This window comes from Lolium perenne, chromosome 2, assembly GCF_019359855.2.
Source record: "Lolium perenne isolate Kyuss_39 chromosome 2, Kyuss_2.0, whole genome shotgun sequence".
Lineage (NCBI taxonomy): Eukaryota > Viridiplantae > Streptophyta > Magnoliopsida > Poales > Poaceae > Lolium > Lolium perenne.
Genome location: NC_067245.2, coordinates 19,513,373 through 19,530,518, shown reverse-complemented (window position 1 = coordinate 19,530,518; position 17,146 = coordinate 19,513,373).

Here is a 17,146-nt window from a genome sequence, read left to right as displayed (position 1 = left end):
CAACACATTCTTATACTTTATTATGTTTTGTACTTTGCCATTTATTTACACATTGTTATACTTTGTTCTTTTTTGTACTATGTCATTTATTTGTCGTCTCTTGTCATTTAGAGTTGTTTTGAATTTTTTATAGGGATTGATTTTTAATTAGCTTTGAACAAAATGAGGCCATGTATTTAAGTCCATTTTTTCCTGAGCCTATTTTGATAATGTTTTCTATTGTTTTTTATCAAAAGAATGATCATGACGGGTCAAAAATCCTCATGCCACATAAATAAGAAATCTAGGGACTTGCATGAGATGGGAGTGTGGTAACAACAAGAGGGGATATGTATAATTCAAGTTTAAATATCATTGCTTTAATAGGTGACAAACTCAAGGGGGATCAACAGCTACATAGAGGACTGTAGTGTACATGTTCTTTCTGCTAACCATGCAGCTTGAGATTTTTTCGAGGATATGTCCTGGAAGACATATCCATCACATCGAAGAAGGGACTGATGGTCGATACACAATGCCAAGAAGGCTACAACACACACCGTTAATCTGAGACTACCCACCACACACACTACAACAACGACGATATTGGGGCCTCGCCCAGAACTGAACCACAAGCTGCGTCGCGACCAATGCCAAGCATATCCAAAGAACCAACCTCCTATGAACTCTCCATGTCGATGTACCATCCACCCTTGAGCACCTAAGAGTCGGCAGGTGGGTGGTAGGACTTGTCAACCCAGCGAAAGGTGCCGCTTTGAAGTCGCCAGCAACATCTTACATTGCGCCCTGAAATCTCATCCATGAGCAGCATGCAACACTAGAGCAACACATGCCAAAAACCGAGTGCTCACCAAGTTCATGTTGTTGATAATGAGATGGGTAAGTTCCAGGTACTTTGTGGCTTCCTTAACGTATCATTATAGTTTCATAGATGATGTGTTCTACTCAGTTCCGTATGGTTTCCATAAAATTATTCCTCAAGACAAGTTTTTAATTGTTCATGTGACCAAGTTACAGTTTTGTAGTTGTATATCTACTCTGTAATTCTTAGTGCAAATGAAACTGCAAAGGTTTGTGTTTCCTTCGAACCATGCTGACCTGCATTAAGATGGTTTTTTTGTATGATTATCTATTAATGATAAATCTATTTGGTTAGTACGTAGAGCATACATATGCGCCATGCATGATTTAAACAAGCAGCATCAATGATTTGAATAAGTATTTCCTTACATGTCAACTAACACTTGTGGATAACCTTCTCACACTATATAGGTGTAAGGTTCAGATGATATACAACGTCTTAATGTTGTTGTTTGTCTGTTGTGGAAAACAGAATCAAGATTTCACTTGTATGAATATGAAATATTTGCAACTCTTATAAGATTATCCCTCTAGGTAGCACATACCGCTTGCTCATCTACTATTTTTCTAAACATATGTTTTCTCTTTCATGTCTTCATCTTTTGATGGCATTTGTCGTTCATTTTTTTGTAGATAATCACAGCTGAGATTTAGGCATTTGATTCTCAATAGATTTAATTCTTGTGACCTATTTGAAAATGTACACTATTTCAGTAATAGTACTAGATGCTAATTGAATGGTGCTAATTTGAAACACTGGAATCATATTTTTATCCCACTAATGAAGACTACATGCCTTTAGGAGGAGTGAATACCGAATGCATTAATCTCTTCATCGATTACCTTTTCAGTGGTTGCTGTCATTGTTGCAATTTACCTAGTTTTGCATTTTTATTGGTTAACGTTTAGTTCATACAATGCAACCACTATATTAATTTTCGCAGTGTTATATTTTAGCCTTAGATGGTGATGTTAATTTCATTGTTATATTGATGTGTCGTGAGAGTAGAGACCTGTCCTTGAAACTTCACTTTATCTTGGTGCTGGTATCTCGCTCAACTGTCAAATATCTTAGTTTCATCTAATGAATTCTAATTGCTGGAATTGTAGGCCCTCTAACGTGATAATTTATTCACTATTCTATTCCTGATATTAATTTCTTTTTCTTCGTTAATTGTATGATCGTGCATGTGCGAATGCGTATTAAGTTCAATGCTCACTCGATGTAGATGAGTTATCTATTCCAAATAACTAGTGACCCATCAACCATCAATTGGTTGGTTGGTTGCGTGCTGATTTTGGAGTAAAAAGGATTTTGATATAATGAGAAGATATGATAATCCCTGGCAGTCATTGAGTTATTGGTATGACACTATTAAATCAATCCAACAAGGTATCTTTGCTGAAACTTTCTTTCCATACCCGTGATTCTATTTGCATGTATTTGTGTTATGACATGGTAGGTGATATCGTAATAATGCCTAGAATAAATAAGTGTTTTGTGACTTTTCTTACAAGTCATTAGATGTTCTGACCATAAGTTTGTTCTCCTAATCACGGACATGTACTAAACCTAATACCATTCAATCCAATTGGCTCGTAGATCAATTTTATGACACAAAGTTGAGACTTGTAGAAGTTCCAAAAGGTCATGCGAGGCATATCGTAGGGCGTCGATGATCAAATCCTTGGGATGCGTTGGCTAACTATGGTCAAGTCATGAAAGCCATGTTTATGTCTTGTTTATCATTTTCACGTGGATAAAAAAATGAGCTCATGTATATGTTGACATTAAATCTTGTCTATTTATTCACCCAAGATAATTATGGACTAAAACTGGAAGGTCAATTGGGTTTGATATAGTGACCTACAATTTGATGTAGGAGGCCGTAGCTGCCATTATCGGAATGGATTGGAAGGGTATGATCATGGAAGACATGTCTCTCTCAAAGTGATCTTATTTACCCTATGCACTAGGTAGCTTGTTCTGATTAGCTCCATTTTGTTTTCTAACCTACTTGGTGTTGCTTGGCAACAATTTGTAGGAACCAGCTGAGCATCAATTCAAGGCAATCCTACTGAACCTCAGCAGCCATATATGGTCTAGAGGTACGATATGAAGGCGAGTAATACCACAAATGCATGCCTTATTCTGTTGTACAAAGATAACACATCTTTATGTTGTATTTGAGTCTAGTCCAAATCAATCGATCATGGTTGTTTTGTTGTACTATCGTCCATGTGGCTAGCGCCAGCTAACTAAGCTGATATTAACATCCTTATGTTTTTTTGCGGCAACCGTGTTGGTCAAAATGAGTAAACATGTTGCTGCCATCCGTGATGGTCCCAGCTTCTTTTAGTGGTGATACTTTTGGTTCTGGATTACCTCCTGTTTTTCTTGTCCGCTCACGTTCATACCATGGATGATAAAGGTGTCTATGAGCGGAAATTTTGAAGTAAAATTGATGATGGTTAAAAATTTTGGTACTTCTGTTAATTCTAGCATGCAAAGACGATGCCCTCTAACTAAAACAACCTTTTGTTACCTTTTAAGCTACTAGGCAAATTTGATTGTTTCTGATGACTAGAGCTACTAGACATTATAAGCTTGTTGATATCCTTATGCTATTGCCTCGCTATGTCAATAACTTTTTTTTCCAGTTTTGAGTCATGCCTTGAGCTTCCTACATTTGTCATGTACCCAACATCATCATAGTATGCCCATACCTTTGTGAATTACTTTTCAAATGGCTGAAACCCCAATTTTTGTTTAATAGTTCTTGTGTCGTGGAGGTGACTGTTTATTGTTTTGTTGTTGTGCATGTGATTTCTTCAACCAGTCGGCCATGATGCAATTGTAGACAGAGCAGCAGATGCCCTCGTTGTCGTACGATGCCTACTTCTACGTGTGTCTATGGTTTAGGTGAGAATCTTGTTCTCCCAGTGTCTACCATACATGTTATTTTCTCTGTGATATAGTTCTTCTACTTGAGATTTTCTTGGTGCTATTGTTTTAAGTGATATTGTGTGATCTAGAATTGGCCATTTACCTTATTTAGGTTCATAACTATCTCTTTAACTGATGTTGCAGCTGGTTAAAAACGCTACCAAAGTGAGCATGGGGTTGAGATCCTGGAGTATATATGCAGAGTGCAATGCTTGTTTCTGGCTTTGTAGCTGTTGGATGGCATGTTCTATTGACCTGGACACCTGGTAGCTATCCTTTCTCCATTTGATTTATCTTTACATTGTGTAAAAAATTATCTTTACATGGGCATCGACATAGCTAGACCAATTGGAAATGTGGTGCAATTTTTCTTTCCTTTGTGACCAACTATCGATTTGGTTCCATGTACTGAGTGGCATATGGTTAAGATATAAGTGAGGCCCTAGACCAGGGAGTATATTTACCTTTCTTCCATTTTATTTTTCAGCTTCATGGTCTAGCTAGATATTATTTTTGATACTTGTAGTATTTCAGTAAACTTCATACGTTGAATGCAGCTGTGTGGATGTGCTTTTTGTGTGCAATTTTACATGCCTACTAAGCTTACTTATCTTGAATGGCAGCAACATTTACCATACTCGGCAATGATTTTTTACATGTTCAACATGTACAAGAGTAAAATAGGCTCTCAGGTGTTATGATGTTTGGTGTTGTGAAGAACATGCATGAGATGCAAAACGAAACCATCCGTTGGAGGCTGGAGAGTGCAAACGACAAGAGTGTTGACATCATTTTACAAGGCCATTAGTGAGCGTGTATTGTAACCCAAGGACATGGGACAATGGTCCAGGTTGTTTCCAGCTGCATTTTTGCTAGTCAGTGCGGTCCAATAAGTGCTGCTTTGTGGTATCAATTGTGTTACTAAGTAATCAAGACTCTTTCAATAGAGGCTTTTGTATCTTGTTTTTCTGTTGATTAATAATTGTTCCTTGTGATGGTCATGGTGACCTTTGGTTGTTTGTTGTTGCGCAGGTGACAGGTAACTGAGCCGAGCTTGTTCAACTAGTGGTAGTCAGATCCGGAGGTGAAGGGAAGTAGTTGAGATGGAGTTCGCTATGGCTGCCAGATGGGCATGCTTCAAGTGATGTTGTCTTTTAGGCACAAGTGCTGTGTAGACTAGAGTCGGCATGTAGAATGTGTAATACTTGTTTCCTTCTTGGTGCCATTGAGGTCTTAGATTTGGAGCATCTTCAATTGATTCTTGCACCATTTCATCTTTGATTTACCTCAGCTCGACTGGAACTTGTTTCCTTGCAATGTTGTTGTAATAAATCAAGTGTTTCTCATCATCAAAAGAGCTTACCAAATTCTTTTTTACATTATTTTGGTGTGCAATGCTTGTTGTCTCGGTGCGACAGGCTCTAATAAAGAAATACTATGAGATCTACAAATTGTAAAGAGTTTGTGACCCGTCAAATATCGATAATCTATCTCACCTGGTTGCGATGCAGTTTTGCGGTAGTCTACATTCGTGGTAATCATTTCTATAGTGCCATGCCATTGGTACCTCTCTAACTGAAATGGTTGGCTACCTCTGAAATTGTTCAATACATATATTACACAGCTCCATTCATGCCTAACAGGTAATTGCACATCTCCGATAAGAAGCGTATATTTTGGAGCACCTCTTGCCGTAGGCTTGGTAAAAAAAGGTTTCTTCAGAGGAAATGATCCGAGTCAAAAGCAAAAAAGATTGAGGAGCCACGGAAGGTGAATAACTACCTCAGCGAATTTAGCAAACAAGATAATTATAGGCACTATCAAGTTAAACTCTTCAAAGGAAATGATCCGAGTCAAAAGCAAAGAGATCGAGGAGTTACGGAAGGTGAATAACTACCTCAGAGAATTTAGCAGCCCATAATTATAGGCATTAACCAAGTTCAACTCTTCAAAGGAAATGATCCGAGTCAAAAGCAAAGAGATCGAGGAGCCACAGAAGGTGAATAACTACCTCAGAGAATTTAGCAGCCCATAAGTATAGGCATTAACAATCACATGCAGTAACACCTCATTTATTTACAACAGAAAACTAAGCCTTCCGTAGTTGGCATTGCATGCACCTTAGGACGTTCGGCGATCTACGGCACCGGCGGGTCTCGGCCATCCATCCTATCTCGCATCTGACGTGCCAGCAAGATGAGAGAACCGAAATATTCAACTCATGGTCTTCTTCCCGCCGTAGCATTCTTCCTCCTTCCCAAAAAATTCAAACCGTACCAAAATCTCTAGTAGCTCTATAAATACAAGGGGAGGTGAAATTTACGCGTGCGTCGCGTGTGACTTAGACCCGCCGGTGAAGGGATCGAGAGATAACCTATGTGGTGTCAAAAATACATGGAGATCAGCTGGACACTATCTGAGAATTTGCTTTACTCAAAGAAAAATGGTACAAGAAATTCCATCCAAACAAGAAAAATTAATACGGCACCGACATTTCCAACGGTAGTCACTTCAAACTATGTTTTCATTAGAAAGTTCTCCGATTACCAGATCTTTTTTTGGTAGAGTTTTGTCTTGAGAGGTACCAACTTTCTCACTTAAATTGGTCCGTCCGGATTAGCAAGGAAAGTGAGAGTTCCGGTATGGATCCTTTGTACCCCAACCACATTCCCATGTTCTCCTACAAAGCGTTTCCTTTTATAGTGCTACCAGAACGCACAAACCAGAGAATGAGTCTTTTCATAATTGCAGTCTTTTAGGAATTTCTTATATTTATCTTTTAGGACAACCTCTAAGTTTACCTGACACTCTTGGTTTACTTATTCTGCTGATAACTAATTAAGATCTAAGACAATATCTTTTAGGAATTTCTTATATTTGTCTTTTAGGACAACCTCTAAGTTTACCTGACACTCTTGGCTTACTTATTCTGCTGATAACTAATTAAGATCTAAGACAATATTTACCATTCATTTAGTATTTCATTATCTTAAGCCTGATCTTCTCTTCTTAACTGCAAGCATGCTTTAAAATTCATATTCATATACCGTGAAAACTTCGACAGTCTTGTGCATCAACCCTGTGGTGGCAACAAATAAAGACTATAAACTAATTGAGCACACTCTTCAGAACTCGACTTACCATATTCTAAACCATATTTGGAAGAACATGACCGATACTTTCTTGCAGATACCAGATCATATATGTATTTGCAACTGGTTCTTAATCTAAGCTATAGGTTTACGTCGCATCTCGTACATCGGTCCCCATTTGGATTAATTAAACTGATCACTACCCTGCTTTTTCTTTATATCTTCCATTAGTGCATACTTTCGTAAGATCAAAATTCTAATTTTCACAATTGTTTTTTTGGCTTCTTCACTTTCTTTAGTGCCCGATTTTAGAAGATATATTGTCCTGTTGTCATTGGCATTTTAACTTCATTTGTTCAATTTGTAAAATAATTCGTTCAGTTGCACCTTTTATGCATTTGTTCGCAGACTTAAATTTTCTCAAGTATCCAGATATCTAACTTTTTTCATTTGTGTTAGGGTCCGATACCTTGGCGTGTGATATATGGGTTGGACTTAAACACCTAAAAGGGTTTTCTTTTGGTGGCTGCCAGTCTGTGTTTCTTTACTTGTGAGTATAGTAGAGGGTTACAAGTGTTCTCTTAGATTAATAGCATACATTTAGTATATGTGGGTTCCTTTTCAAATTCTTGCTCTTTCTTTTGTCAGCTCAATTTGAAATAGCTAAGAAAGTAAAAAATTGTGGATTGAGTGCAACGGTTTTCGCCATTCATGATCCTTAAAGTTACTTGTGGCTCTTCTTAAAAAGGTTTCTGTAGTATATTTCACTATCGCTGTGGGCTTCTGTAGTCAAATGCTTTTATTAGTGGAAAAATATAGCGAATGATAAATTAAAACTATCCAATGCAATGAAATGTTGTTGTTCCGGTTTGCAATGTTGAACCTATCAAGACACTGAGTGATGATACACATAAGTTATACGGAATATAGATGAGCTCCACATGAAGTGCTTTGGATGGGGCAAACTTGGGGATTTAGAAGATCGGCTTTTCATCTATTACAATGTCTTTTCTGTTTTAAGTAGTCATAACTTGAGAATTTTTGTTGTCATAGTAATGTTGGAATGATAAGCTTCTTGTGGAGTCGAGGAAGCGACTGCTGTGGATCGCTGGTTGTGGACGCGAGGAGTCGGTCATAGAGCTAGAGACCAGATGAAAAGTTGGGATTTTGGATCAGTGTCTTTGAGTTATGAATGTTGATGTTAAGAGATGACCTTTATTCTGAACCACGGCGATGATTAGAGTCATGTTCCATGGATAGCAAGAATACATGATTAGTAGTCAGTAAGATGTTGTCAATTGCAAGGTGGCACTTTTTTCACCATTTATGTTGGCACTGTGTCCTACACCTGCAGTTTTAGTATACCAGTCTTGCAGCATTCCTTGGATATTGGATAGAAATGGAACTAGACAGGGGACTATGTCTGCAAGTTATATGGTGATATATCATTCAAGTGAACCAAGTACTACAACTATGCCATGTACAAATTACTTACTCCGCATGGATTTGGTCAACAATTATCTAGTCGCATGCCGCAAAGATCCAATAGAGCACAGGAAAACATCACACCACTTATCGCGGCACCGCTCTATCAGCTCTACCATGAATACTTAACCAATTTTTACACTTTAATTGTCATCCCGTGCGGCGTGCCGCCGCGCCTTTCCTTGCTAGTATATATAATTGCTTGAAAATACAAATTCAGACAGCAATGTGTTGAGCTCACAGCACCAAGTAAAACAGTAGCAAGAGGACGAGAGCACCACTGCTAGCATGAACGCCAACCCCGTGACTCGGAATCCTCTGCGGCATGGCGCACTCCTCGCCGTTGAAGAACACCTTGGTCGGGAACCTGTCGCGGGGCGAACCACGTCGACGTCACCATGTGACGTCTTCTTGGTGAAGGAGAGCACAGACTGCTGCTTCTCGGGCACGGGGTAGTCCACGCTGCTCACGTTGGTCTCCCCGATGAGGAAGTCGAAGCCCTCCCCGCCGCGCATGAAGATGGTGCCGTCCCCGGCGGCGGTGGCGTTGAAGGAGTAGGCCTGCTGAACCCGTCGTAGACCCGGTTGTCCAGGACCACGGAGGCGAACCAGTCCCGCATGTCCGAGTCCTCCCAGTTGAATTCATCCGTGCGCTCCACCCGCCGGCGGCATCCGTGGCGAGGTGCCAGTATGTCGCCGCAGGGTAGCGGGTCCGGCGGCGCGCCCAGCTCCTTGTCGTGCACCCACTTTGTGCCCATATTTTTAGGGAATACTCTAGAGTAGAGCCACTTTAAGGAAATCTAATACTATGTTGGTCCTAAATTAAGGATGCCCAACATTATAAAAATGTAAAAGCCCTACTCTTATAGTCAAACGTGTGTCCATTAAATAAACAACATGTTGCACTTACATTTACATTAAGGTTATCAAACGATTCAAATCTAATTGTAAATAAATTATCATTTAGTTTAATGTTTCCCATTAAAAGAATAAATTGTTTTCAAAAATTTATTTAAAAAACAAATAATAATAATTTCAACCATATAACTTATATGTTTTTTCGTTTTTCCCTTGTGACTTAGTGTTCCATTGGAGAATCATTCCCCCCCCCCCCCCCAATTTCACCATTTGATTGAGTGTTTGTTTGATCGACCACGTTCACAATCAAGCGATCTTTGAATGAAAATGAAAATTCTGTGATTCGGCCTTTACCAACACTTGGAAGTGAGAAACTCATATGTATCTAATGAAGTAAAAAAATATGTTGGTTAGAAATTCATATATTGTATGGTATAAATGAAGTGTGACAATAATAGCTTGAGAGATGATTTCCTAGGTACGAATGGGATGGTAGCCCACCAGATGGATGAATGGGTTGAGTCTGTGGTGGTGTGCGGACCTCTGTATAATCTAGTTTCAGTTTTTTTGCTCTTCTTATTTTCTTATTGTTTGCTTTGGCTGTACAGATTGTAGTTCATCTGGGCCTCTTTGGGAGGAAATCCAACAGAGTGTATTGTGTAAAATTGCAAAAGTTTGCAGATGCCTACATATGTTGAATGCACGGGCTGTTTTGCTGGATCTTTGTTCTTGTTTCAGAAAGTACAAATGGAATTGTTTGAGTAATTTCATCGATCCACCACGTTCACAATCAAGCGATCCTTGAATGAAAATGAAATATAATTTCTATGGTTCGGCCTTTACCAACACTTGAAAGTGAGAAACTCATTTGTATCTAATGAAGTAAGAAAAATACTATGTTGGTTACAAGTTTAGAGTCCAATGTGTTAAGCTGATGACACCAGCAAATAAAACAACGACAGCAAGAGGAGGAGAGCAGCACGGCTAGCGCGAGCGCCAATCCCGCCGTGACTCGGAATCCTGTTTGGCATGGCGCACTCCTCGCCGTTGAAGAACACCTTGGTGGGGAACCCGTCGCGGCGAAGCACGTCGACGTCGGCAGCGACGTCTTCTTGGTGAAGGAGAGCACGGACTGCTGCTTCCCGGGCACGGGGTAGTCGACGCCGCTCATGTTGCTCTCCCCGATGAGGACGTCGAAGCCTTCCCCTGCCGCGCATGAAGATGGTGCCGCCCCGGCGGCGGTGGCGTTGAAGGAGTATGCCTGCTCGAAGCCGCCGTAGACCTTGTCGTCGAGGACCACGGAGGCGAACCAGTCCCGCATGTCGGAGTCCTCCCGCTGAAGAGCGTGATGCGCGCGCTCCACCCGCCGGCGGCGTCCGTGGCGAGGTGCCGCTCACGCCGACGCCGCACATGTCGCCGCAGGGCCGCGGGTCCGGCGGCGCGCCCGGCTCTGTGTCGTGCGCCCACTTGAGCGCCTCCTTGTCCCGCATCTCCAACGGCATCGCAGCTGCACCGTACGGCGGCAGGAGCAAGGGACTCGTCGCACGTGTTTCGGGGGAGCACCGAGTGGATTTATAGGTTCCGTTTCGTTTTTCTTTTTTGTTGGGTTGCTGGATCCCTCCCCGCCCACGTGCCATGAACGAAAGGAAGGAGGTCACTTGGGGCGCTGGTCGACGGGAAAAGGTGCTTCAGCTGCCACCGGCCGCCCCTTGCTGATTTCTCGTCTTGAGCCGGTCCGGCTGAACGCAGCAAAGGTCGCAAACGGATTGCCGGTTGACTCGCTTGGCGACCGCAACGTCTCCCGCAAAACAAACTGATCCATGTTTTGCACTCGTCGTTAAATCCACCCCTGTTGTTTCAAATAAGGTCCCACTTAGAAAAATCATTCAAAATTCAAAAAAGTTCAAAATTCAAAATTTATTTGAAATTTGGTAATCATTCAAATTTTGACGAAACTATCGTTCAAAACTCAAAATTCTCTTGAAATTCAAAATTCGTTCAAAATTCATAAAATCATTCAAATTTCGAAATTTGTTTAAATTTTAAGATGATCGTAATTTTGAAATTCGTTCAGATTTCGAATATGAACATCTTTCATTTTGAACATTTTTTCAAACTTGAACATTTTCAAATTTGAAAAATTCAAAAAATATTTTTAAACAAAAATTAAGATGAGAAAAAAGAAGCACATAAATAGAAAAGTAAAACAGAAAAGTGAAGCAAAAAAACCAACAGAAAACTAAAAAATGAAGAAACCAACAACAAACGAAAAACCTGAATGAAAAACCAAAGGCACAGATATATGGGTCAGGGCCATACCCCGTAGAGGGTGTGCGGTGATGGCTATACACCGACCAGATCCGTCCTAACAAACGCTTAATGCACGCGCTGGGGAGGCATCGCTGAAGTGTCGGTCCGGTAGGCCGCCCAACTACTCTTTGGTCGCGTTCTTTCCCGTTTGCTTTCTCGTGTTTAGCTTGATTGTTTTGTTTTTGTTAAATTTAAATATTTTGTGAAAATATACAATGTTCAGATTTGAAAAATGTTTTAGATTTTTGTAATTTTTTTAGATGTTTAAGGTCATACCTAAATAAATATTCACACGTTAAAATTGTTCAGATTTGTAAATATTTAAATTTGAAAAATATACAAGTTTAAAAATTGTTCTAGTTTGAAAATATTCAAATTTTAAAATAATCAATCCCAACTCCAGCATTGCCGGCTGACCGCTCCTTGGTTGACTCGCTCGTTCACGAATTAAATCAATCCCTGCAAAACAAACAAACTCATCCATGTTTTGCACTCTGGCCGTTAAATCCAGTCCATGCATGCAAATCAAACGACGCCCTTTTCTCTCCCCTTTTTCCGGGTCCCACCGCCAGCCAGCCAGCCTGGATTGCGTACGCGTGCTGCTGCTACTAGTTTGCAATGGATTTTCTTCGCTCAGCTCACCACCTAGTAATTATTTCTTACAAACCCAACTTAGCTACACAACACTCCATCCATCGATTGCATGATCCCGGCCTAGCTCGTGTACGAATCTTCTCTTCTCTACTAGGCAATCGCTAATTAACCATCCACAGCTTCCTCAACGTACAGTAGCACTTCAAACCTTTGGCACACGGACTTGTCCTATTTTCCTGCACATAGACGTCGTCACAACACAGATCAAATTAACCACAACAACAAAACTGCATGCACAGCTCCACCTCGTGACCAGGATTCGTTTCAAAATACACACATAATTAAATCCAGCTCCATAAATATGCGTGAGCTCCTCCTGGATGAGGTGCGAGAAGTACAAGGGCGACGGCACCGCATCATGATCAACATGAGCTGATGGCTATGGCGCGTAGTAGCCCAGTGCCGGGGACATCTCCAGAGGCGGGGCAGGAGCAGCGGACGGCAGAGGAGCCCCGTAGGCCGCGCTGCACTAGGACGGAAGGTAGGCGCCGTAGTGGGCCCTAGGCCCTAGGATGCAAAGACAACTTTGCTTTCGCATGCCATGATCATAACCTAGCTCCTCTTATGCTAGATCCCAATGGATAGAGGGACGATAAGAGGCAAAGTTATCTCGATGTTTTCAAGGCCCACATCATAAGGCCAAAGTAGACATTGATGGTTTCGCAGGTCAACACAATGCCCACGCCAATGAAAATACAGTGTATGACTCATTAATGGTGCTACAAGTAGAAACAATAGCTAGATCGCATAAACTAGCTCCAACACCCAGGATTGCCAAGGGTGATGCATGATATATACAACATCGATTCACATATATCAATCCCCAATGATGATCGTGATTAAAATCTTTTACATAGCTCGAGATTTAATATGCAGAATTTCATAGGTCAAAGTTAAAGTCGAACCAAGGACGGTAGTTTAAGGTCGAAATTTTTATTTGTATCATCTTATCTACCATAGCATTGCAATGTATTTGGAGAGCACCATTAGTCCATAAGTAATATGCACTTCTAGTCTAGTTTAAAATTTCTAGAACTTACATTAGCAAATGGAGAAGGGTTTTTTGGATGATATTCAAATAATCTTTGGAATTCCCAAAAATGTCACCCCTAAATTTCATCGCTGACTTCATCTCGCATGTCATCTCATCACTCTTTGTTTCTTTGGCATGGGCGGACTCGGGGTGTAGTTGTTGATATTGGGGAGTTGAGTCGGTTTTTTGTGTTACTGAGGTAGTGTGTGAATAGAAGAACATATATTTGTTGATGATGCCGAGCACTTGACGGAGGATTCAACGCATGCAACCAATGACTGGAAACAAAGAGATTTCCCCTACAGATCGGACACCGATCAACTAAGAACCTAGTTCAAATATCCTCGAGGAGTCTGATCAAGGATATATATATATGGGCTGTAAGGCTATGGTGCCGCTCGTCTCGTGTCATTGTACATGCTAGGTTGATCGTCGAAGTCGTTGGGCCCGGGTTCAACGATGATTTTGTGAGTAGAGTACACCGGAGAAGGGCGGGTATCTACGTGGAACCATCAGTGTTAGCAAAAATGATTCTCCTCCTTGCTTTCATGAAATCGTCGGCTCACCGAAGTGGGAGCACATCGACTGTGGTGTTCAATCCATGTTCTCTCAAATTTGTTTAGTTGCCCCTCCCCCGACTCAGGAAAAAGAGTTTGTTTATCGGCATGCAAAAAGGAGTTTGTTTATTCAAATAGGTTGATCAAATGTGTAATTGCTTGTATCATTGCCCTAGTACGTGCATGCATCTAGTAAAATAAATCGCCATGTTGATTTATTTTCCTCTTCTTCAGATATTGGAGTAGCAACGGAATATGCCTATGCATGCCGTATTAGTAATAGGAGTTGACGTGAGTAGGCAAAGCGTCCAGGTATGGAGGGAGTAGCCTGAACCATGTTGCCAATGAAGTAGTACTACATGTATTATAGGGTCTCATTTGCAACCATGAGAAAAGGCAAGCAGATAGTTATTGACGGCGTAGAAATCGTGGATTTAATACGTCGCATAGAGATACTCCCGATTTACTACTTGGTAATCTGCGTATGTATTGTCAATAAATGTGTTGGCCCTTAAAATTGTGATACGATCGATGCCGTGATATGTGAGCCAACGAATTTAATAGGCTGATTAGGCTGCTTTGTGAGTCAACAATTCCTATTGATTTTTACGGAGTCTGTAAAATAGGAATGCTGATTGGCAGTAAAAATGGGAGGCAATTAACGTGGGAAGACTGAACGAACGCATGACCTTTCTCCTATCGATCTCTCCCACTCAACCGCCCGCCGCCGCTCGGTGCTGCTCCCCGCCGATAACCCCGCCTCGCAGTTCACCGGCCGGCCGGCCACCCCGCCACACCCACGCGATTCCCTCGCCACCAGACACGCCCACCCACCCAATCCCGTCCGTCGCCTGATTCCCTAGAGGCCGGCGTCGAGAACCTCCGCCCATACGGAGCGCATGGAGTTGAGCGCCCCCGCCACGCCGCAGGTCACAACCCCACTCGCCGCCATGGCGCCCCCCCCGTCTACCTGGGCTCCCGGCGCCCTCCGCCTCCCTGCCTTGGGCGACGGCCTAAAACAGCAGCAGCGGCCGGCGCTGGAGGGCCTCCTCCACGGCGTCCACGCGTCCCGCCACCGCGGAGCTCGCAGCAGGGAGGCAAGGGGGAATAGATGGTGGTCGCTCTCCTGGCCGCTGGTGACCTCCTGGACGACATCCCCGAATTGTGGCCGCCGACCGGGCCCCGACGTACTGCTGCCGGGGACCACTCTGTTCCCGCTGCCGTCGGCCACCTCCCCAACCTGCAGCTGCCTGGTGAGGCTCCTCTCCTCCTTCTCCTTCATGCTCGTATTATTCCTTGTAAATTTCTGTTTATTTCTATATACCATGTTGATGAACTCCACTGGACACTGCTAAGTGCTAACAGCGATGCAACACGATGTCAGAGATCTCTATGACAAAGTTTGGAGATGCGTACACTATGACAAAGATCTCTATTTTCTATAACCGTTGCTGCATTACCATGCATCTCTAAACTATGATGTAGATACTTGATCTAATTCCCTTTCTCGTGTACATTCTTCTCAACCTCACATCTCCTTTGTTTACTATGACACAAATTAAAATCAGATGCAGATGGTAGGTAGTACAGAACAACCAACTATTTTACATGTTTGGTGTCTCAATAGCTACTTTGCACAAGTGTAACCACTCTGATTTTGTGAAGTTTGTCCGCTGCTACTGCTGCACCATGAGAGTAAATCCGAACTGGCGCCACGTGTTCTTTATGAGTTAACCATAATCAATAGCACCACATAAAGCTAAACTAAGGCTTCAGTTTCACATTATTATTTAAGTTGTTGACCTTGACAATGCTTAATAAAATTGGCTGCTACTTATGATATATTTTTGTCATACCCCCTCTCAATAAATACTGACCTTCTCGCTCTCATGTGCAGAAAAGAGGGACAATACACTCAAGAGGAGGTACAGAAGAGAAATCTCAGGGATGAACTTGAGGAGCGTGAACGCAAGAAATTCTCACCCAAGGATATTTCCTATGTTTGTAATACCTCTGGGTCCATATATGCGCTTTCTCCCTTGTTCGTAGATATTGTGCTTCCCATAGCCATAACTGCTCTTCCGTGATGTTTGTCTTTTGTGGTTGCCTTGTACCTTTGACTTGTAATTGATAAATGAAACCTCTTTTTTCTTGCAGACTAGAGGGACTGGCGAATTTTTTTAGGCCTGCTTATAGAAGGCCCTGCTACACCAAAATTTGCTTAGTGCTTGTTTATGTTCAAGGCAACATGAGCATTTACTATGTTGGCAATCACAGTTTTAAACGGGACGAGGATAAGATAGTTCCACGAGAAATTGATGCAGATGACTCTGATGTGGAGGCCGGCCAGAAGTGATGATTGAAGGTCTATTTACTTCTTGCTCAGTAATTAATAAGCCATACTTCTGCAAAATGTTGATGAGACTTTACTCGCTGTTGCATGGATGAGATTAACTGCTACATCTACTAACTACACCAATAAATTGCATCGTGGGTTTGTACTGAAACTGTTCTTTCTGTGCTATGTACCAGAAACTTTGGTATTGGGTAACATATTAATACACTCCCAAGCATGCTTAGTTCATTATAGTCGGGATGTGTTTATAGCAAATTGTAAAACAACCAAAAGAATGGTGCACCAAGTGTCTTGAATTATTGTTGAGGGTCTTGAATTATTTTGGTACACGACTGTTTATTTGGGCATGTTTTAGTTGAACTGATTATCTCAGTTTATTCTAGTTCTTACTCATCAAATTGCAAATTCCATGCAACAATGACGATGGTAACATTGGGGCTCTAATCGTAGAGCTCAAAAGGATTAAAAGAGAAAGACCTCAGAATATGCTTAGAAATATTTGTGTTTTCTTCTCTCTTTTATCATTTGGAGGTGCCTTATTTTCCTTAGCTTTAAATATTAATGTTAAGTTCTTCGTCCATATGTTTTCCGCGGGCACGTTTGAAGCAGAAGAAGAGGCCAAGATGAAGGAGGCTAAGCTGATACGGGAAACCCGCTTATCAGTATGAATAACTCCACCTCCTTCAATGTGAAGAGAAGGTTAAGCCATTGACGTTTTTCTGTATTATATGCCTTTTTTCGAAGAATGTTCACATGCTTTATTGTGAGCTTAATATTATTCTTTGTATGTTTCCTTTGCATGTGGGATTATGATGTTGTATTCAAGAACTAGGCTCGTGGAGAGACCAAGACACCAAAACGGTTCATCAACGGCACCATCAGTAGTGATATCCACCGCAAGTTTCTGCGGTCAAGGTCTCACCTGAAGATGGCCACTTCCTGCATCTTTCTCAGGTTTGCTTTACTATATGTCCATCCCTTGCTATTATGACGG